The 23,135-nt window shown below is 36.5% G+C and overlaps 1 protein-coding gene across 1 annotated transcript in view; it reads right to left on the reverse strand.

Annotated features, from left to right (window-relative positions):
- The window catches only part of LOC134741389 (teneurin-m), a 339,256-nt gene that overhangs the window by 87,408 nt on the left and 228,713 nt on the right, over positions 1-23,135 (reverse strand). The gene's annotated exons all lie outside the window — the stretch shown is intronic.

Consider the following 23,135-nt stretch of genomic DNA (forward strand, 5'->3'; position numbering starts at 1 on the left):
TATCCGTTACACATACATAATGATGCGAACGATGCTATTAAGCTTAGAAACAAATTAAAAGTGGAAAATTCACTGTCTTGGGTGGGATTCAGGTCGTGGGTTCAAGACCCACCGAAGACAGTGAATTTTTTCACTTTTAATTTTTTTCTAATCTTAACCGCATGTAAACTTTCGGTTGCCTAAAACTTAGGTTTAAAGTAAAAGCAACAATTAATTGAAGAAGATAAGCATAATTTTGACATTGATGCAAATTTGTAGTGTAATTTTTATCCTGAAATAAATAAATCTAATCTAATTGTAAAAAAAAATTGTTAAAACATTTACAACAACTGACTCTGAATTAGTTAGAAACGGTAATAAATTAATCATTCATCAATTAGGTCGGCCATTCATCATAGCTACATTCGCAAAAGTAATACTAGCAAATTATGTGCTCATGGACATTACTATGGTTCGATTTTGAACTTTCTGTCGTGTGCATAAAGTTGTTTGTTAATTGTGTTTACTTGTAGTATAGTATCTTGTTTAATTAAGAGTTTATCTGGGCAATGGGAATTAGTATTCTATGTATAATTATGAGATTATGACTGTCCTTTTTTAGCAACTCAAGCAAGTAGTTAGGTAGTTAAGCCGCAATTTTGTTTTTACACAAATTCAATATCAACTCAATTCATCGGGATTCCCCGATTTCTCTGGACTTATTCGAGAAATTATTTTTTTGTTTGAAATGGTATGTACATAAGTACTTACTTCGTTCACAGTTAGCCCTATTGTCATCAGGTTGGGACCTAATGGGACCTTTGATAAATGGAATATTATATAGTGATTTGGGGAACTCATGCATTTCCTAAGGAACTGCTGACTTACAATTAGTTATTTTCTTGATGAAATCATTAGTGATGTCAAATGTTACAAAATATCTTTAACCGCTTAACCCCGGGTTAGTGGGATGGTGCAAGTGGCCCTTAGATTCTAGCGGGGTTCTAATTCCGCATGTCTCCGGGACAATGGCACCCATATTACACGTTAACTAGGGACAAAAGCAGAGCTGTTGCTATTACCTCGACGCATCGTCTCACGAACAGGTATGATCTCTAATTACGTATTCACTCAAGAGCAATAAACGGGTCACCTATGTAGGGAAATCTCCATTCAATGTGCCCAGTTTTCATTGCATTTAAGTTTAATCATCGCGAGTTTCTAAGTTAATTTGAGTAGGTATACTAACTAGGTCGGTTGTTGAAGCCTTCGGTAAGTGAATAACGTCATTTCAACATTTCCTTGTCCAGAAACGTCACTTGACACTGATAGATTATATCCACAACAAATCCAGATCAAATTCATGACCTGTTATTATAATCAGAATACGCCTCAGGATTCCAGTGCAGTTAGGTCCACGAGTAATTACCATACACGTGTGAACGTTGGCTGACGGTTCGCTCTCTCCAACCTATCACGGCCATTCATAACTCAAGAGTCCCGTCGCGTCAGCTCGGGAAGCGTAATAACTCAGATACTGCTGGCATGTACGAGTTACAAACAAATACGGTTATTACATTTCGTAACACCGAAGCCAAGTGTGACAGGCTCCAGTTTTTCAAGGTGCAGTGGGTTCAGGGTTTTTTCCTTAGGCTTTACTTCTCTATTATTATAATCAATAACTCTTTGTGACTGTCTCTAAGTGACTGGTCAGTTTATTATAAAGAATTTCCCAAAATCCTTGCAAAATAGACACGACCTGCAGCGGCGAGTGATACTCGTAGTTACTATTAAAATCATAAAGAATAGAACAACATTACATAAGAATTTTAAACTACATTTACATACGTAGAATAACCAAAATAGAGTCTAATTTAATTTGAAATTAATTTTAAATACATTCAGACGTTTCGAACCCTTTACAGCGTTTGTAGTTAATATTAAAATTCACAATGTGCAAAACTACCGACAACATACAAAAATAATGAACACAAATTTACAGTACATATGGTGCTATTTTCTCGCACTAGTGCGTAAAGAGCACTTTTCGTGCATATGTCGAAAGTTTAAAGGGCTATATGTACTGTCAAACGTTGTACGATACACGTGTGAATATGTAATTCGCAACTCATGTCGATTTAAAACACTCCCTGCGGTCGTGTTTTAATTTATCGCCACTCGTTTCGAATTTCCTCTTTTCCGCACTTGTATCGTAAATAACTATTAATGTTGGTTATACATATACATGCAAATGTTGTCTTGTCTCATCTGCTCTATGTACCTACTTACAGAGATATGAAAAAGCTTGTATACCCAAATGGGATCATCTGATACTTCTCCAAATTCTATGAAAACAGGAAGTTTTCATAGGTCTCACTGCTCTTAGTAACATTGACACGTGTTAAATTTCGGTGGAGAAAGGTCAGCGAATCGTGCTATACTTCAAACATGTCCTAACATAACAAAATATTAAATTTCGCAAGCAATCGCTATTACATTTCCAAAATATTTACGTTTCAAATTGTTGTCTACATTTAGGTAAAGACAAATACGTTTGCTCATTTTGTTATGGTTACCAGACTTTAAATTATGGAATAGCTAAAATACAGGTTCACAGTTATGGTCTTATGGCGTTATTCATAAACGCATTACAAGCCTGAATTAGCTATGAATCGTTTGCCTTTATCTGTCATTTTGACTTATCTACGTTATGTATTTGTAATAAGGATAAAACATAATTTAACTAATTCAGGCTCTAAACGTAACTTTTACTAATAGGTAACAGTAGAAAAACCTGGACTCATCCCTTTTTTTGGGGTTATAAACTTATAAATGAAAAGGCCTCCCTCCTCCTCTTCCACGTATCCCGGTGTTGACCCGTCTCCCACCAGTTCCTATCAAAGGCGTCAAGGTCATCTCGCCATCGCCGTCGTGGTTTGCCGCGACCCCGGGTACGGTCTTGTGGAACCCAATTGGTTGTTGTTTTAGCCCACAAGTCATCCGCCGATACGGCAAACGTGTCCTACCCAGTCCCACTTCAGCTTATATGACATGACTCGATATGACGTTAAACTGTCGTGCATTTTTAAGTGTATTCTGCCATCTTGGGGCGCATGTACAATGAATGCGGCCTAGTTTGGTCAACTGGTGCCAAGACAGGGTACTAGTTCAGGGCGGCAGCGGATGGACGTTTAGTACGTCAACGGTGGCGCCCACGAGCCGAGTTAGGTAGCAGGCTTACTGTCTACTCAACAACACGCACTGGACGCGTGAGTTATACGTCCAAACCACTCCAATATGAAACGAAATAGGTATTACTATTTACTAGCATAAGAAAAAGACAGTATGATTTTTTCTGCCTATGCTCCACTAACAAGCGATTCTTGGCAAACTATATTTTATATGCCAAATATTTTGCAATATCTCGCATAATAAACAACGCACGACTGGATATATCACATCAATATGGCGACATGGCAAGGATAACATTGAATTTGGGAATATTGTTATGATTGCCAGCGCCCTTCGAGGGCTCTTCCCGAGCGGGAATGTTCACAAGTAATAACGAGAAGACTAGAGTGTTTGTTTTCAAAACTAAGGGTTCCTTTAACTCGTTTTGCAAAGATATACACATCGAGAGCGCAGGGTCGTAACCTCGTGACATATACTTGTGTTGTATATGTATATCCCAGCATTTGAAATAGTAAACTGACAATTGCGGGTGTGCCTTCACGAAACTATGGCGATATCGTATAAATCTTACATTTTGTATGTCTTAAAAGGGGGCGTAAAGTCAGGAAATTAGACGGAAAATCCCTAAACGAGCGTTCGCTACGTGTGTCACTCAATAGGCCTAGGCAAATGCCTCAACACATTAACCTCCTGCGCGCTGTAGGGTAAAATACGTTTTAATTAGGTTTCTCGTTTAAACATTGCTACAATATTAATCTTTTAATTGTCAATTTATTGAAGGTTATGTAGATAATTGATTCTATGATTTTATTATTAATGGCAGGTCAATATGATATCGACGGCGACACTTGAATAAATATACTTTAATTTTCAATGAGAACTGTTGGAAATTATACGTGATGAAATAATTCAGACATGATTAGGTTTTCAGTAATCTTTTTTAAATTAAGTCAATTGTTACGGGCATGGCACACTGCGTCTGCGTCCGATTCGCATGTCGCTCAGAAGTTTGAGCGGGGCAACGCTAATATGCGCGTATTAAAGCGACATTCCGCTCGCATGTCGGATCGAATCGAACGCAGTGTGCCAATGCCGCTTAGATCCATCTGACTACTTGTATATAGGTAGGTACTCATTATCTTAATTGTCGCACCTACTATAATGACTACGTTCTCAGATTTTTTATTGAAAGTAAACAAAAAAAAACTACTATTAATATTATAAATGCGAAAGTAGCTTTGTCTGTCTGTCTGTTACCTCTCCAAACTGTTAAACCGTTGAACCGATTTAAATGTAGTATTGAGATAGTTTGAGGCCTGGGAAAAGGCTTAGGGTAGATTTTATTAATTATTATCAACCCGCGCAGGTGAAATCGCGGGCAAAAGCTATGAACAGAGCACATCACATACTTATATCAGACGTTTTGCTCAATATGTATAAAATGTTATTTATTCACAAAACGTCATTCAAATTAAAATTAATATGATTGTATAGGCTTTTACTAATTTTCATTAAAAAATACATTTCACTACATATATATATATATATATAGCTATCCATGCCGTAATCGGCAACGGCGACCCTAGGTAATTACGAGCGTTATTTCACTACAGATAAGTTATCTAACGCTGTTATTGTAATTTCTGATCCGAAATTCATAAATACCTGTCTCTTGATTGTTGAAAATTTGATCTCCGAATCACTAATGTAAATTTCATTAGATAGCGTGACGTGGCGTACGCAAACGCGGGATTTTGAACAGCGCGCCAAGCGGGACGTTTTGGAAACTCGAAATCTCATACAAAATGAGACATAACTCAAACGCGTACGTCACGTCACAGTGTCGAATGAAATTTACACTAGGGGTACAGTTCACAAATATTTCTATCGAATAACGACGCCACGGTCAAGGAATTCGATTTCTGCACCATTTCGTACCTTGTCGCAGTGACAATAATGTGAGCTGCCCATCGGCTTTCATAATAATTGTTACTGTGATAAGGTACGAAGTCAATTTTCTTTCCTATACTTGCTATTAAGACATAGACATAGTATATACAAGTAGTTATAGACGCGCCACCTAGCGACCGGAGGTAAGAGAAAGAATATTCATACAAAATTTGGGCAGCATAGGATTTTTTCTCTTTCACTCTTATACATTTCGATATTTCGCCTTCGTCTCCTACCTATGATGCCACCCGGTCGGCGATAAGGACAAAGCATGGCACTATTTTCTCTTTCCTCTTATAGGAATCGCAATAAGACTATCTTTCTCTATCAAAGAGTGTCAGGCCCTTGTATTCAGACGAACTGATACAAACATAATGCTTCTTGAATTATTAGTAGCACGATTCGATATCGTTCAAAAAACAGGGACAAGGAGCTCGTGAGCGACGGTCGTGCTCCCGCGCACGTGGCATTGGTCACGATGTCACGTGCGTTTGGTCACAATTACTCTTCGATATAGGATGGGACGTAGCCACCGTGCTGTTCTTATTTCAAAAATTATCTTCGTAACTGACGCATTTTTATTGAACAATGCCAATGCCAATGGCTGCTGAAGTGGTGAGTATGTACACCAGAAGACCGGTTACACGCTGAGGGTGTTCCAGCTTCGATCGGGCCACTACGTGCACTTCAACCCTTTTGTGGTGCGCGTGCCGCGACCGCTGCAGGGGACCATTTTTGGGATTTGGGGCTGTCGTGTTTCGGAGGTTCCGGGCAAACTGCCGAATCCGACACAAGAGCAGCCGATTCAACGGAGCCACGTCGTTTTATTTAACTTGCCCTGTTAGTTAGTGTGGGTCAAATCTTGGAAGCTAAAATTGACCCACCTCCCGATTTCCGATTGAGCTGAAATTTTGTATGCATATGTAAATCGGATGACAATGCAATATTATGATGGCATGAGCTTGTACAAAAATGATTTTTTTGTTAAAACCTTAGTTTTATTAAATAAAACTATGAAAACGGATTATATCGCGTATATTGAATTTATAACACATCCCGACGTTTCGAATCTTTTACAGCGTTCGTGGTCAACGGGTGACTGAGGAAAAATTACAAAGTGCAAAAATACCCACATACTAAAATAATGAACAATCATAGACTATAAACTTTAAGGCTGGTTGTACATGCAAAATCGGTTCATAAGGCTAGTTATACACTACAATTATTTTCAAGTAAAGATATATATATATACGCGATAAAAACTACGCCGGCTCCAACCCTACACCACTGACCCGAGAAGATTTAATTCCCTCCTAAATTGTAGGAGGGTATCCCAATATGGGACCGGCAACAAACTCGGCGGGACACATCTTTTCAAAACATATTATACTCAGAATGTCCAACATCATCCAACACTAAGGTCTCACAGTCTATGCCTCGCTTGCTCCTTTATCAGATGGACTACAGGATCCCAAGCTGGTGGTAGAGAAAATCCATCTTCCCTATTAAAGTTTAGATATTCCTTAATCTCAATGGCCTCGCGCAGCATTCTGGGTATGTAACGCTTCTCCTTGGCCTTAGTTTTATTGTTTATTTTACACGTTCTTAATGCATGTTAACCATTTATGATATCTAATTAAGTAGATATCTACTAAGGTACGCACCGATTTTGGCTACACTACTATTTAACAATACCAACTACATTTAAGTATAACTGACGTATATAATAATCCGTTATAACACGTTATACCTACGGTATTTAAAATTAGTGCCTATTGTCTCGGGTTTTTATTCATTCCTAATTAGGACACTGGAATATTTTAAATGACATTATGGCAAAGGTCAACCTGCATCCACATTATTCAATGCTAATCAAGCATTCCTTGTTTTTATGGCATTAATGAAGTAGATGACCAATGTAAGTTTCACCTTGAAATTATTATTGACTGGTAATAAGTTGTTTGACAAAAAAATCAACATTGATAGCTACAGTCATTTATCGTCGAGTCATCGAGATTATTCTAACTTACTCGTAATTAACCATCTACAATCTCAATCGTCAGAACAACTCAGTATCTTCATAAAATATGAAATATATAGGTATGTTATCGTTTTTTTTTTGGCTAATTTCAGCTCGGTCAGATACCTAAGAGTTGAAAATTGGTTTGCTAATTTTGAGGACACCTCATACGAGTATACCTACATACAAACCTAGCAAGTTTAATAAAAGCTAGTAAAAGCACGGTTGTATATAGAGATGATCTACTATGTCATAGTAGATAATCTAGCCATAGTAACTATGAGAAACATCTAATAACCTTATAAAGTAAGGAGATATTGTAAAGTATTTAATTAAGAAAGAGAGTTACGTTGTATCGTCAAAAGAGAAATTAAATTAAAATTACACCTATATATTGATATATATCACGTCGATAACTAATAAGTTAATAACCATACTTGCAATAAAATTCATTGGATTTTAATTAAACCCGGACAATGTTTAAATCATAGTATGTTATTGAGATGATAAGGAAAAAAATCTTGGCTTAATATGAAGAAGTTGTTTTAAAGTATACTACAGAAGAGTGTGCCCTGTGCTAAACAATTAAAGTTTAAATTGTAATACAAGCCTTCTCTTATAATATAATGTTTCGCAAGACGCAGTATAATAATTAGGTAATTTTAATAAATCGGTAAAGTACAGTGTAAGTCTTCTTTACATATTTGGACTTATATCAAGCCGCCTTTGGGTGTATAATGTCTCAAGTCAGTTTCTGTGATTCAAGAGAAATTAAACCTTAAGTCGAATGGAATTAACTACATTTTGCATTGTAAGAAAACTGTGACTTATTAACCTTCAATTTGTTCGTTTTGCGCACTTTCGCTTAATTAAGTATTGTACGCATTGAATTAAGATGTTGTTTATTGAAAAAATGCGTTATCCTCGTGTCTACCGAGTTGCGTACATGGAACGTGATGTGATCAGCATATACATTTATCGCGCATTTATCATTTTCCCGTCTTAGCTCTGTATAATTCGCGTTATTTGAGTACCTATGTATTTAGATGCGCGCAGGAGCATGTTCATATTAAATATTTTACTCAAGAAAACGTAACAGTTCGTATACTCTTAGTAGGAGTAGGAACACCAAATTATAGGCTTTTTCGGTGCCTAAACAAAATAGTTTCAAAACAAAACTACGAAAATATTAGCAGAGGACATAGAGGACACAGGACTTACACATTTCAGGATTATTTATCAACTGTAACCTTACTGCGACATCGTTCATCATTCAAACTGGGCTGTTATATGCTGTGCGCGGGTGAGCGAAGGATATAACCATTTTAATGTGACATGGGTTTCAGTTACAACTACGTAATCAGGAATCTGTGTAACGTTGGTTTGCTCCAGGCACTGCGCTCGGGAATAAGAGGCCTGCATTACGCAGATCAACAAGTAGATATGTCATTTTACTATGATTTATAACGTAAGGGTCGACTAAAAGATCGAATATCGGTCCTTTTCAGTCTAAGCTGACATAAACGTGGGGAGAGGGAGATGGATTCTGTTCTAGATGCTCGTTGAGATTATATCAAACTTAAAGTGCAGAAGTGTGCCTACTATTTATATCTTGCCAAAGAAATATGGTTAATGAAAAACCAGCGTGATGTTGTAGTTATTTATAATATTATGGTTTTATATGCTATTTGTTTATTCGCATTAACCGTGGTGTGGTACTATTCTTGTATCTAACTAGGCATAACTATAAGAAACTCTTTTGTAGGTAAACAACTTAAATAAGTGTAAAAGAGTTTTGAAATACATATACCTAAGCTGCTAACTGGGTCTCAGGCTCTCAGCAAGAAACTTGTTTCTTGCTGTTGTTCTGTCCCGTAAGCCAGAAGATAACAGTTACAGAGATTGTTAAAAAAAATACTGTAACGCATACTTCTAGCTGATTGATAGGTAGAAAGCCGTATAACCTTCTTTTACGAACTTTTTTTTGTTCTCTTCCATTTTTCCTTGCCCTTTCTTCTATCTAAAACATCGTAGGTCTGTACAATATACAACTGAGAAAAAAAAACTTTCACTGTCCGGTGTTACGGGGCTACTACTGTGTCCGGTACTGAGGGATAGGAAATCATTACAATTATTTGTTGTGTACCTATTTCAATTATGTAAAAAAAACTTTCATAGACTACGAAATTTAAGTGATTAGTGAGTTTATTAAAAATAAACACATCCAGCTGAAGACAAAAAAAAGGCCTAAACACTCACCAGAAACATACGCGATGCGGTGCCTTCCCTACAAAAACACAAAAATAACGCTCTCATAGTCGCTGCGCGCGTCACAGTCACAAACAATTGCGCATCCCGTTTCTCGACATGGTAGTAGTATTGGTACGTCCTCCCGCGCCACTTTTACTTATACTTGTATTGCTCGCATTAGTTGCCGAGATAGTACGTGTGTCCGGCACTATATACCGTCCGTAGTTAAGGGACTTCCCCTATGTTTTTAGTGTGCGGAATGTTTATTCACCCAACTACTAGTTAGTCGAGCTACTGTCTTAACGTTTTTTGTAGTAATACGTTTTATAAAAACTGTATAAAGCTCCGTCGAGGTTTGAGAGGATATTACTTTCCGAGATTATGATCTGGGCCCGCGCCGCGTTAGTTTGTGCGCGGCTGTAAAATTGATGGGATTGGATGGTAAAAGTAACATTCGGATTTAGACTGTACCAGCGTATGCAGTATTACTGCGCGACGACGAATGTCGAAAAAGGCAAAAAGAATGGGCCCCTTTTTAGACGAAAGAAATTGAAAACAAAAAATGAAAAATCTTTGAATGCAGTTTTGTTTCTTTTTAAAAATAAATGAATGTTTCCTTTAAGTAAAATGAGCTAACTTAAGGTTTTAAGGCACTTTCCCTCCAGGGCCCATAATTTTTTTCACATCGCCAATTAGAAAAAGGGCTTTTTCTTCCCTGCTAGGAGGGATCAAAGTGGCACTTTTCGTCCCTGCTAGGAGGGGTCAAAGTAACACTTTTCTGTTCTAGGACACTATTTTAATTTTTTTTTTAGATAATAGTTCTAAACATTATAATTACCTCAGGTGATGTGAAAAGCAATATGTGTCACATGGTAGCAAAATTATTTCCACCATTCTATTATAGAATCCTTCGCTTCGTTTAGGATTCAATTGTACGCCCTCGCCGTAAATATGTCATTTTGCTCCCTTGTGACACAATCTACTATTTCCACACTTCAGAAATAATATTGCCGACTTTATTGCTGCAGGAAACGTCAAAAAGATAAATTCATCGAGACATAATAAAGATGCAATAATGCGGGTGCAGTCTGAATCCGAATGTTACCTTAACAGTCGCTTTAGGAAGAGCATCCTAGAATGACATGGTTAAAAAGACTAAATCATATATACTAGTAATATCAAATGAAAATTGTAGCTGCTTGTAATGCATATAAACATTTGGTTTTAAACACGTGTGTTTTTGTTAAATGGTTGTAAATTTAACTGAATTTCTGTTTGACACCGAAATCATGGTTCTGAAAACGAAAATGTATTTGGTTTACAATTTACATCTCAAAAGTAATAAGGTTGGAACCTTGTTTAAGTATAATATATACTTGTGGTAGAAGGCCCCGCTCTTCCATTATTTGAAAGGGTACAACCAAAATATAATTTAATATATTACAAAATGTTACTTACTCTTAGGTTCAAATCATTCATTTTGTATTTCTCAATTGTCGCGATGCATTGCCAAAACTATGGTTTTTCTTTTTCGTCTTTATTTTTGTCTGTGTGTGTGACAAGCCATTACTATAAAATGTTTACATTGATGGACACTTAAGCAGAACTTACGACAAGACGATCTTTTTTATCTGAATAATTATCCTTTTCCCTAAACACATTCTTACCAACGTTTCCGTTGGAACACTTGGAACCTAACCCACAGCAGACTTTTTACCTCAGACCCTTAAAAGGCTAGGTAGGTCCTGGTAACTAGCTTGTCGCGCAACATGCTTCTCTCTCGCACGATACTAGGTAGAAAGAGATGTAACAACCCAAATAAGGGCTAAAATACAAGACTGGTTGCGCGCGAGCCGCCTGTACAAGCTCCAAATGCGGATTACTCCTTTTTAAAAGACCTTAAGATCCATATTAGTTTCATCAGATATGGACCTCACATGTATAGATATAAAGTATAATTTAGATGAGAAGTTTCGTAGTATGGAGACAAGTTTGTAAAGACACTCCTTACGCGGCTTGACGCACGCCAAAGAAATTCGATAAGAAACTTTCTTTTGAGTTTTTGCTATTGAGGAATGTTGGGCTGTGTGCGGTCCAGTAATATAAATACTTAGTTTGATATTTTTATATAGTCGATATTTACAACCTATCAAGCATTACAAACATTTTATACAGTCACAAAAGTAGCAGTAGTTCTATTAACAATATAGTCCGATCGAAACCGGATATTTTACCGAAACCGAAGGTTCGGTTTCGCTCTAGTTTCGGCCGAAACCTAAACTTCGATGGGCACTAATTAACAACTCATGAATAAGTACAAAGTATAGAACTGGCATAATTTTCTAATAAACCCAATAAATAAAATAAACAGTTTCAAATGAATTCGCCAGAAATCTTGCACTACAGATGCGTGTGCGTTAGGTCAGATGTCAATCGTAAAGGTATACAGGCCAATCGGGGGCTATTATTAAGTATCATGTACAAGCATAAGGGAGTACCTTCGCAGCGCTTTGTACGTCTTTTTATTAAGAAGATTTTTTGCAAAAACTCAAAAACGGCTGGACTGGTCATGTTTGCTATAGTTTTCATTGAAATTATTTATATTTATTAGGCTTTTTTTAATTTTTTTTGACCCAGGGTTCAAAAGTTAGAGGGAGGAGGGGGGGGGGGGGGCACAGTTTTATTTTTTTTCGGAGTGATTATTTCCGAAAATAATAACGTTCTCAAAAAATGGCTTATAGAGACCCTTATTCGTTTTGAAAGACCTATCCAACGATATCCCACACTATTGGGTTAAAGAAAAAAAACATTTTGTATCGGAGGTACCCTAAAAACATATTTTTTGTAGTTTTTATTTTGCCGTCCTGTCGCCATGCATGATTAATGTATTCATGCCAAATTACAGCTTTCTAGCACTAACGATCACGGAGCATAGCCGCGGACGGACAGACGGGCATGGCGAAACATAAGGGTTTCTAGGTGACTACGAAACCCTAAAAACGAGCTCAGGCTAACTTGTCTTAAGGTTTGTAGCAAAAGTGGCCAAGCAAGCCGGGTGTCAAAAATGATCTGCACACGCTCTTATTCTCTTAACAACACTGTGTTCCGATAATTTTGACCACCTCTTCCGCTTAACAAGTTCTGCCAATTGTAGGTAGGTACTGCAGATAGGATACGCAGCAGCGTTCGTTGCTAATGTCCGGACAGAAATAGACTTCAGACAAAATTATCCCCCAGGGCACCTAAGGCGCGATCACTCATATCACAGCCCTTAATTATCACAACATATGTTGGTTTGTATGTACATATATATAGAGCCTCGATGTTCCATTTATCTCTGTCAGGGCCCGCTGCGACGTGCATTAGGCGCTGATACGGCTAAGAGGAACGTCTGACGTCAAAATGTACTTTAAAAAGGACTTAGGCTTTGGCTTTTGAATCTGAATTACGCGGAGAAAAAGATTTATGTTAAGGATTGCTTGTTATATCAAAAGAAACTAAAGTAGAAATGTATTTTAATAACTATGAATAATAAAAACTACTTTACAAAATACTATACCATTATTTTATGGTCTTCATCAGCAGTTCCACTTCTACAAATGTCGCTTTACGAGAGTAAAATACACAAATCACAATAGTTTAAGTATAATCTCGATTCCTCCAAGATACCATTTTGATCTGAAGACGATGGAACCAATTATTAAAAACCAACTACATGTATAAGTGAAAATGATTTAAAATAATTCAAAAACTCAATATTGAATTCCTTCCCCGTAATAATCTAAAAATATTCTTCGCAAAAAACAATTAGTTATGTCCAAATTCTCCGAGCAATTTCTACAAATAAGTTTCCGAAGAAATTTTCTTTCATTACTGGGGTGGTAGTTAATTTTAATGCTGGCAGTAATTATCAAATCTTCAGAGCCTCGAGTGTGCACGAGTGGCCGGCCTAAGTCGCGAGGGAGGGCGCAAGGGGGCGGCGGAAGCGGGAGCGAGAAGCAACGCGGAAGCGGGTTTCACATTAGTAATTAGCAAGTGTTATGGGGTCGTGTGTACACTATTATTAAATCATGTAAACGTTGCAGTGTGGAAATAAGACACGCAAAATGACTAAATGCTCATTCTTCTGGTATTTAAATAAATTATAGACCTGAAACTAACACACAAACCAACTCATACTAATACTTACAAATTACAATGCTAGCAAAAATTAATAATTGAAATAAGAATGACGTTAGTAAATAATAAATAAAACATTGTCATAAGCAAATAAAAAATAACTTCATCACGTTACTATATAATAAAAAGTTTTCTGTAGTAATTAATTAACAACTAACATCGTCAAATTACTAAATAATACGTTTTTTTCAGCAAATAAAATATAACTCCGTTGTCGCTAGTTCCAATTCCTACCCTGATAAGAAATAAGGTACTTTTTCTCGGATTTTCATACCGAGGTGCAAGTAAATTAGACGGTGCCCGCTTAATGAGGACTTATCAGCGCAGCTCAAGTAAAACTGACTCAATATTATGCAATTTTCTTTATTGAATAGCTTTTTTATTTACTGTATACAATAATCCCTAGAAGGGGGGGCCTTAATTGCTGAGCATTTCAAAGCAGATTAATTGGTTTTCCCCTCACTAGCTCGGAAAGCCGTCTTTTATCCTTTAAAACAAGCGGAGAAAAACGCATTTTATCCACTAGTGGGGAAAGTAATTTGACCTTGAATGGAGCATGTTTAAGTAGCTTGACAGATAACAAAACGTAAAACGCTCATAATAATGGTTCGTTCGATATTAATTATCATTAAATAAATGGTTTGAGAATGTAATAAAAAATACCAAATTTAGCTTTATTTAATAATTTTAAGTCATAATACCTTAAAATTCCATAAGAAACGTTAGATTTTTTATAATGATGTTAAATATAATTCTGAATGCACAAGTTGAGTCGATGCAATTTCAAAACGCATCGTTGACATTTCATACGTCAGAACAGAAATGTCAACATTGTCAACAAAATTTTTACTTAAAAGCACTTCTCACCGACTCACGTAAAAATCAGAATTTCCAGTGTTTTCTGTTATAATATCGTACAAAAATAAGTGTTTCCAGTGATGAAGATGATCTAACGCCTGTGGATGTTGCACTTTCCTCGCTATAGTGAGGGGAAAAGTTTTGTGTAACACACGGGTGCAAATGTATTTTACTTCTTGTGTGTTGAAACGCTCGCTACGCTCAGGATTCTATTTTAGAACCACTCGCTTCGCTCGTGGTTCAACTATAGAATCCTTTCGCTTGCTCGTGTTTCAATTCCACACTCGCGGGTAAAATACAACTTTGCACCCTTGTATAACAAATAACTATTGTTTGTAAACCTTAACGTTGTAACGTTAGCGGCGTATAACAATAATACTAAAGGTAATTTTTGTATAAATTAGTGTTAGTGACATTACGCCCATATGACGACTATTTGTGAAATAGAGCGATGACCCATGTCAGTATTAAAATCAAATGTCATTCGTGTCATGTTTGTCGAAATTATAGTTACTAGGTTAAAGTTATTGATTGTAGAAGACTTGTGAAAGATTTGAGCTCACGAGTTGAAAGTCGTAGACTGAAGTGTTGTTGTGTCGATTTAAGGTTTCAGTAGATTTTGAGGTACGTACAGCCGCCATGTCAAAAAACTTGTTTTGTCACGGACTGTCAAACAAAAAGCGACGTAAAACGCGTCCCTAAAGTAAATTAGCGCCGTTACACCCGTCATGGGTGTTCGCACTTCGCAGTAACACAGTTGTCTAGTAGTAATCGAATGTGCATACATTGGTGCTGTTGCATGCGTTTTATTGCATTTTTTACTATCTCGTATCCACTGTTTTAAGTAAGAACCTACCGTGAGAATCGTGTATTGAAAGGTAATATCTACTACTATCCCCCATTAGTGGTAAAATATTCTACAAGTTCAAATGTTCATCCATGTTATGCACCCAAAACACTTTAAATACCTTTTTAAAAACACTCCTTAAGTTTTGTATTACGAACTATTTAAGCTACAGCAGACTATGTATACCTGTTTTGTCAGTAATCGAGCTTATTTTTTCATGCAAAAGTCACAAAATACAGGCATTTGAATTTCCGCGGCTAGTCGTAGGCATATTTCCATGTCAAAGGCCGGAAAGCAGCTCAATATGGACAACAGGAAAAAACTGCACCTAGCCTGTGCGGTTTGGAAAGTATTGGAGTGTCAGATACCTTGCTACCTGTTTGAAAAACTAAAATGGGTCAATGATACACGCAGCAAATCGCTAAGGAGATGCACGAAACTTGCGATACCTACACACAAGACGGCATTCTTTAAAGGGAGCTTTAAATTTGCTGCTTCAAAGATTTGGAATGACCTGCCGCCACCCATACGTGAACCGATGGGAGTATTAAAATACAGGCGGTTAGTCAAAATGTATTTACTTGATATGCAGCGCAATTTTTTTTTCTCCCTCCTAAAGACACGAAATTTGGCAAACAATTGGCACTTACATACATTCGCACGCTTAACTCATACCACACCGATCCAGACACACATACACAGACACACACACACATACATGAGCACACAAGTTTTTTTTCTATATTGATTCTTTTTATGTTGGTTGATTTTGTTCTACTTACGCATAGAATGGTACTTATTTCATTCGTTGCAATTATATATTCTACTCTTTTTTTGATTATTATACTAATTCTTAAGCCTAGCAGTTTATGTTACACGCATGCATTTTTGGTATGATACGGATGCCATGCCGTATGGACGCCGAATCGCTACGTAGGTACTAAAGCATACAGGCGATATTTATACATATTAACTGAACATTTCAGAAACTTGTCATGATCTATTAAAAATTTTTTGGCAAATTGTAAATAATTATTTATTTTACTTTACTTTGGGGCCTTTGGGCCCAAGTTTTATACGTTACAGTTCGTACACGAAATCCGAGGCAATGGCAGAAGCCCTATTTGCCCCCCACGCAGCGCCCTACCGTTTCCTCGGGCCCCCAATCCATGTTTTAGTGTTAGAACTAGGGAATGCAAACCGGTTTTTATTTGTATGAAATTTCGGTTAATAACAATAACCGGTTTATAAATACAATTAAAAACCGGTTTGCATTCCCTAGTTAGAACTCGAATAAAACACTGTCGTATATTATTTGGCATTCCTTTATTTAACAAGAGATATTAAAACTAGCAATAATATGTTACACAACGAAGGCAGCTAAAATTTCTGAAACGATTTTATTTGCAGCACAATAGGGGCGTGTCACATATTTTGGGGCAATTCGTTGTGTAAAATGGTATTGCAGGCGACTGTACGCCCGAGTGTATGAGGTGACTGTACCTATAAACAAATGTGACGTTTTCAACCAAAAGGTACCACATTGTCGCTTGTCGGTAAGGTTGATTTCTAATTGAAGCTATATGGAAATAGCGCCTTACTGACAGCGACAATAAGTACCCTTTTGGTTGAAAATGGCACAAATATTCCTTTCATTTGTATAAAAATTGAAATAAATATTACTATAATATCCATCAATAATCGTAAAAAACCCGTAATTCACGCAACTCAACGGTTTCGCCACGGAATCAGCTTATACCGAATTAATTCCCTCTGAAGCTACATAATTACGTTCAAAGAAGATGTATCTTCCTCCATCAGCGTTTTCATTTCCCGTCAGATTGAACCTTAGCGTGATCTTTTTAAGGTTTCATTTGGGTTGACGAGGTCTCAAGATAAGTCCAAGGGTAGGATAAGCCGATCTCAAAAGGAGCACGTGATATGCCGATTGCATTCAGAGCACCGCAGTCATATTTTAATATTGTGTATTCCGGATTAAATTTAAATTGCGTCTCGGGGGGCCTGAGGTGTAATTAAATTGAACGCGATCAAAGCCATAGGTTTTGTATTGACTAGTATTGAGATGAAATAAAATAAAAACTTTTGTCACGGTTTGTTAAGATAGGGCGCGTTTAATATTCCTAGAATTTAGTATAATACAATAAGATACGTAGGTATCCACTTTCCTCTTATGATATATAATTGAACACAAAACTACTATTTATGACTTAAACAATTATTAACTTTAACGAAATGAAAAAGTTATAAAATATTTCAAGACTAATCTAGAGATATAAAGCTTAGAGTAGGTACCTAAAGATAATATATAAGGTGCTAACCTGCTAACAAATTAGTAACCGATATTTAAAGAGATGGTACTTTTTTTAACTATCAACTTTAAATAGAAATTAAGAAAACTTGTCACCATTTCTACTAACAAAAAAATTCTAATTCTATCTTAAAATAATCATTGCATCATGGAGACTATATAAAGGAGCCAAATCTCTATGTATGAAAAGTGTCCATCAAAAAACAGTAATTAGGCGGCGCCACCATACACCGAAATACTACCAAAAACAACCTACTTAATTTGGTCGGGTTATTTGTTGGTTCATGTTATACTCATGTCCCAGACCCTAACTAGCGCCACCGGAGAGATTAGGAACTATTATTTAAAGCTGAAAGCGGTCACTTTTGCAACAATTCTGCCATAAGAGATTGGCATCCTTTTCTATACCATCCATACATTGCATGTGCATTTAACTGACAAGATGTTTATTTAACACTTTCTGTCATGTCTACAATTGTTTGTCTTAAATGTCATTATCAACCTGCCATTTGATTTATCAACGTAAAGTGGCCAGTTAAGTGTTAGGTAAAAGAGTTTATAGAATCTGTTTAATGAGGTCGCATTTAATTATCTCATTAACAGGTTGTTTTTACGTAGCAAATTTGTTTTCATCATAAAAAAACATTGTTATGTTACATTGTTATGTTATGAAACTCTACTAAGTACTTTAACTTCATACTAAGTTTCACCGAGTAAAATATGAAAATGTATACATTTAAGCACGTACTATATTTTTTTAATATCTTTCGGTTTGGGAAGAATTACTGTTGCCTTTTCTCTTTTTAAATAGAGAAAACAGTTGTATTAGTTTATGTGACTGCTACATAATGAAAAGTATTAAAATACGACTGTGGGTTTAATAAACGAACGAATTGAGTTTCGAGTTGAGAACGAGTGTTTTAATGCCTAATTATGTACAGTTACATACACTATTTTATCTACACACATATTATTATCTACACACAGCTCTCTGAAGCACATTACAACAACTCACGGCCCATATAACGATAGCATCATCTCCCTTCAATTAAGACGCCATAAATTGACGGCTTCAATTCGCGAAATAATCAATTTAACCCTAATCCGCAGTAAGGATAAACAGACAATGCAGATGCTGCAGCTTTGCAGTGTGCGTGTGATAATCAACTCAATCACCACGACACAAAACTTGATCTTCAATGACATTGCAAAAATATTTAACGACGGAAAACGGCGTAAGAGCCAATGAAAATTTAAGTTTTTATTGTAACCTTAACACATGTGCCTCATAGATATATAGCGGAACGGACCATGTAAGCGCCCGAACCGACCCGAGCGTATCCGATACACAGTACAAAACTTAATAAATTGAAAATAGGTAATCGAATAAGATAATTTGTATACATATAAGTACGTCTAGGTTCCCTTAAAATACCCTAGGTGCAATTCAGAAACGTGAAGGTACGAGGATTCGGTCCAAGTTCTGTACCTATCATCAATCGTGCTTGCTCTAAAGAGCAGTTATCAATAGGACATTCTTTTAAATAATTTTTTTCCAGGTTTCTCAATACACCTGCAAGTGAGTAGTAGTAGGGTACTAGTAGGAGTTAGGGTACTAGACGATGACATGTGTAAGACAGATACAGATATAAATGAATACATAAAAAAACGTCCACAACAATTCGCGATTAACACACAAAAAGTCCAGCTCATACGTAGTTCAGACTTTGTTTTACAAGAATTGTAGGCTTGGTATTCATACACGCTATCTATTTCGATGTCTGTGACGTGCCCCCATTTGTGTGAACATTAACGTGTCAATGCGAGATGTGTATCGGGACGCGTGACTCGCAGATTTCCTCACATTGGGGAAAGTTAAATTAGGGGGAGAGATAAATGGAAAACTGTCGATATCTTCTTTTCATTAATGGATTTAAAAGTTCCTTGATTTCTGCCAGTCACAATGTGTATTGGTTGCATGTACTTTACTCGAAGCCAAAATGACATAACTCACTCAAGTTTCCTATCAAGATTCGCCTTTTATCCTGTAAATCGTAATTTTTTTGAAGAATTAAGCTTATAGACCTTATTTTTGTGTGAATAGAGTCTACATTACAAAATGTACAGTATTTATTAGTAACACTTATTCGCAGCTGGGATTTTTATGATCAAACAGATGGGAATGAAAAAAATAGTAGGTCATTAAAGGGAAACTTCCTTTTATTTAGCCTTAGGCAGTATTTATTTGAATTAACTAAGTAAAATTCTCATACACTGCAATATAGTGCATTGAAATATTTGAGAACAGAGTATTATGATGGTTTTTCTTAATGAGAAAACTACTTTTTTTTTTGTATTTGTAGTGTAAAAAATATTATTTGTTACCAAAATAACCAGCCTTTCCTAACATACTCAGAAACGATATAAAGGGAATAAATTTGCGGTAATTTATATACAGTGTATAAAGTGATCTGTTTTATTGCTTTGAGTGTACAAATGTCATTCATACTTCCCATAGCATTTATAGGTTTGACGAACATACCTGTAACAGATAAAATAATTTGTTAGTTCAATTGTCAAAACATAACTATAACATTTATTTATTTTATTTATAGCTCATGGTTATGATTCGCATTAAGGTTTAAGGCCTGTGCACACCGAGGACGGGCACGTGCGCGTTGTAACATACAGATCCTTATGAGAGACGGCACACCGCTTGCGTGACAGGTGCGTGCACGAGTCCAACATTTTAGCACTCGCACACACAACCGGTGTGCTCTGGGCTTTAAGGTCAATACGGGTAAATGTGGCTGGCATTCACACTGGGGTTTGTTACACATTGAGTAGTGTTTATAGCGAGTTTATACATTTGCTACTTGCATTTAGTGTTTACCCGTATTGACTGTATAAAAAGTGTAGCACAGCGGCGGTGCTGGTGGTCCTTGGTACTAATATGATAATGTCAGCTAGCCTAATTCCTTTTGAGCATTACTAAATATAAAAGCAAAGCTGAACTAAAACTAAGACCTTTAAGTCGTTAACGTTATTAAGAGTCGTGGACGTAATTCGCTCAAATGTATTCATAACGCGGCACGAACGATATACACGCCATGCTTTTTTATTTAGAATATTGTTTCTAAATATTTTATGGTTTATTCGTTTTTAAATGTCGCTACTACGTAGATTTGGACTTAATTTATAATTTTCATGACTTCCAGATTCTGATTGCAATTCCAGTAGGTGGTTTCTTCCTGCCAATAAATCACTAAAGTGAGAATACAATTTCGGATATAAATATTTAAGTTCCCAAAAGAATTAAAAAGCAGTTAAATCAGTTCATTAACTTTTAAATGTTACATAATTATTATTAGACTTCAAAAATGGAATGAACTTTAACCTGATTTTTTTCCTTAAGTTATCAACAAAGTCATAAAAAGTGAATAAAAAAGGACCAAAGCACTTTAAGCGGCTACGCTGTCTTACTAACAAATATTCATGAAAAAAAAAGAAGAAAATATAATAAGTATAAAATTTTATTTTACCATTTTATAAAAAATTGGTTCGTAAGTTCTAACATATTCTCCCAAAAAACAAGTAGGTACACTAAGCGCCACTTGCATCATCCCACTAACCCGGGATTAACCGGTTAAACTGTTAAACCAGTGTCAAATTGTACTGGTAACCATGATAACTCCATGTCTCACCGGTTAACCCCGGGTTAGTGAATGGTGCAAGTGGCCCTAAGAGCTCCAATGGTTCATAAAACATGCCAAATCATCAAGATATTTGTTTTAATCGACAAGAATAATCGGGGCATAACACAACCCTCCAAGTAGATAAGGGTGCGAGGAGCGACTCGTGCCTGGCACTGAAAAATGCCAGTAATCGGCCTTATTTAAAACGAGAATTAAGAGCGTATTCGAGGCTATAATTGGTGCATTTACCCCACACGCCAAGGCTTCTTTAAATAAATATGAAGTTCGCGATAGATCATTAGAGTTTGTCTTTTAGTTTGAGAATGTAAATGTAGGTACCTACTTCGTATTCTTAGTTTATACAATAGGGTTGGCAACTGTCAAAGGGTTTGCATAGATGGCGCCATCATAGCTTAAAAAAAAAGCAAGAATTTGATACAATTCTAGGGATTGACAGGGCAAGCTATGCTGGCGCCATCTGTAAAATACTTCGACCGGCCAACCCCATTAAATACAGTTCAAAAACATTTTTAGTATATAAGCAAGCATTATTCATCTTTCCTGTGAACATCATACAATAAATGAACGTAAAAGCTTAATTTTCTAGACACCTTTCTAGAACCTTAAAGACAAGGAGTATTTTACGAAATTGGCTACCTTTGTCCCGTACAAACATTTTGCAGGTAAAGGAGTTTCTTTTACAAAGGATAAAAAATTGCTCCGAAAAATAATAATTGACAAATTGTTGAATTTTTTTTAACACACGCGAAGAAGTCAAGGGTTCATACTTATATAAGTGTATCAATTACAGATTCTTTTTTTATAAAATGTCCGACAGCTGTAAGCGGCACACTTAGTGTGGAAACTACATTGTACAGTTTACAAAATAAATAAACATTGGCAGGCAGGTGGCCGGTCCCACGCTCGCTGCGTCCTCATTAAAGAAAAACGACGCAAATCGCGGGCGTTCGTTGCATAACGGGATCAATATTCGAGCCTTTGAAGAAAATCATTGCCCACAGATTTTTCTAGAAAGGGATGTTTCATTTACATATCCCGGTTTGGTTTGGCGGGGCAAATTCGCACCAGTGCCAGTAATTGTGCAAAAACGCACCAGTGCCAGTGAACCGACCGACTGCATTGCTGTCGGAAATCTCAAAATCGATGTTGCTGGCCGGATTTTTGACATTTGCGGCAGCAATGCAGTCGACAGTAATGTCGCCCTGCAATACTGCTGCAGTAAGAGAACCAGACAAAGCTTTTGAGAATGTCATTTGTGAACGATGACTTCCATTCCTTTGTTAAATAATTACGGCGTTTACAATGCATCAGCCTTCAAGTTGCCCACGAAGGGCATATTTTATGCATTTAAAATACAGTCATGTGTCCTAAGACTTTAAAAAATAACTACCTATGTTTTACACTTAACAAATATATTATTCTAACATTTTGTATGGAAGTTATGCCCTTACTTCATAGTCACTGGTAGTGACATCTGACAAGCGTCAGCTGTCTTTATTATCATAAAAATCACGAATAATTTCACTTTTCTTGTGAAATTGTTTCATTTGTCAACGAAATAAGCTTTTGTACGATGGCAGGTATTGTTTAATAAATTATTGTAGCAAAGCTTTGAACAAATTATAATTAGAATCTATAAATTGTATATGTCGGCGGCAGATCGTAAAATCGGGCATATCGAGATATTCCTATGCATATCATGAAACACAGATATCAATAACAATGAAAAAATCAACGACGATCAATTCTGGCCAACGTGGGACTCGAACCCACATCCACACAACAGCAACATACACAACTTACAGATTATAATAA

The sequence above is a fragment of the Cydia strobilella genome, chromosome 5 (assembly GCF_947568885.1).
Source record: "Cydia strobilella chromosome 5, ilCydStro3.1, whole genome shotgun sequence".
Lineage (NCBI taxonomy): Eukaryota > Metazoa > Arthropoda > Insecta > Lepidoptera > Tortricidae > Cydia > Cydia strobilella.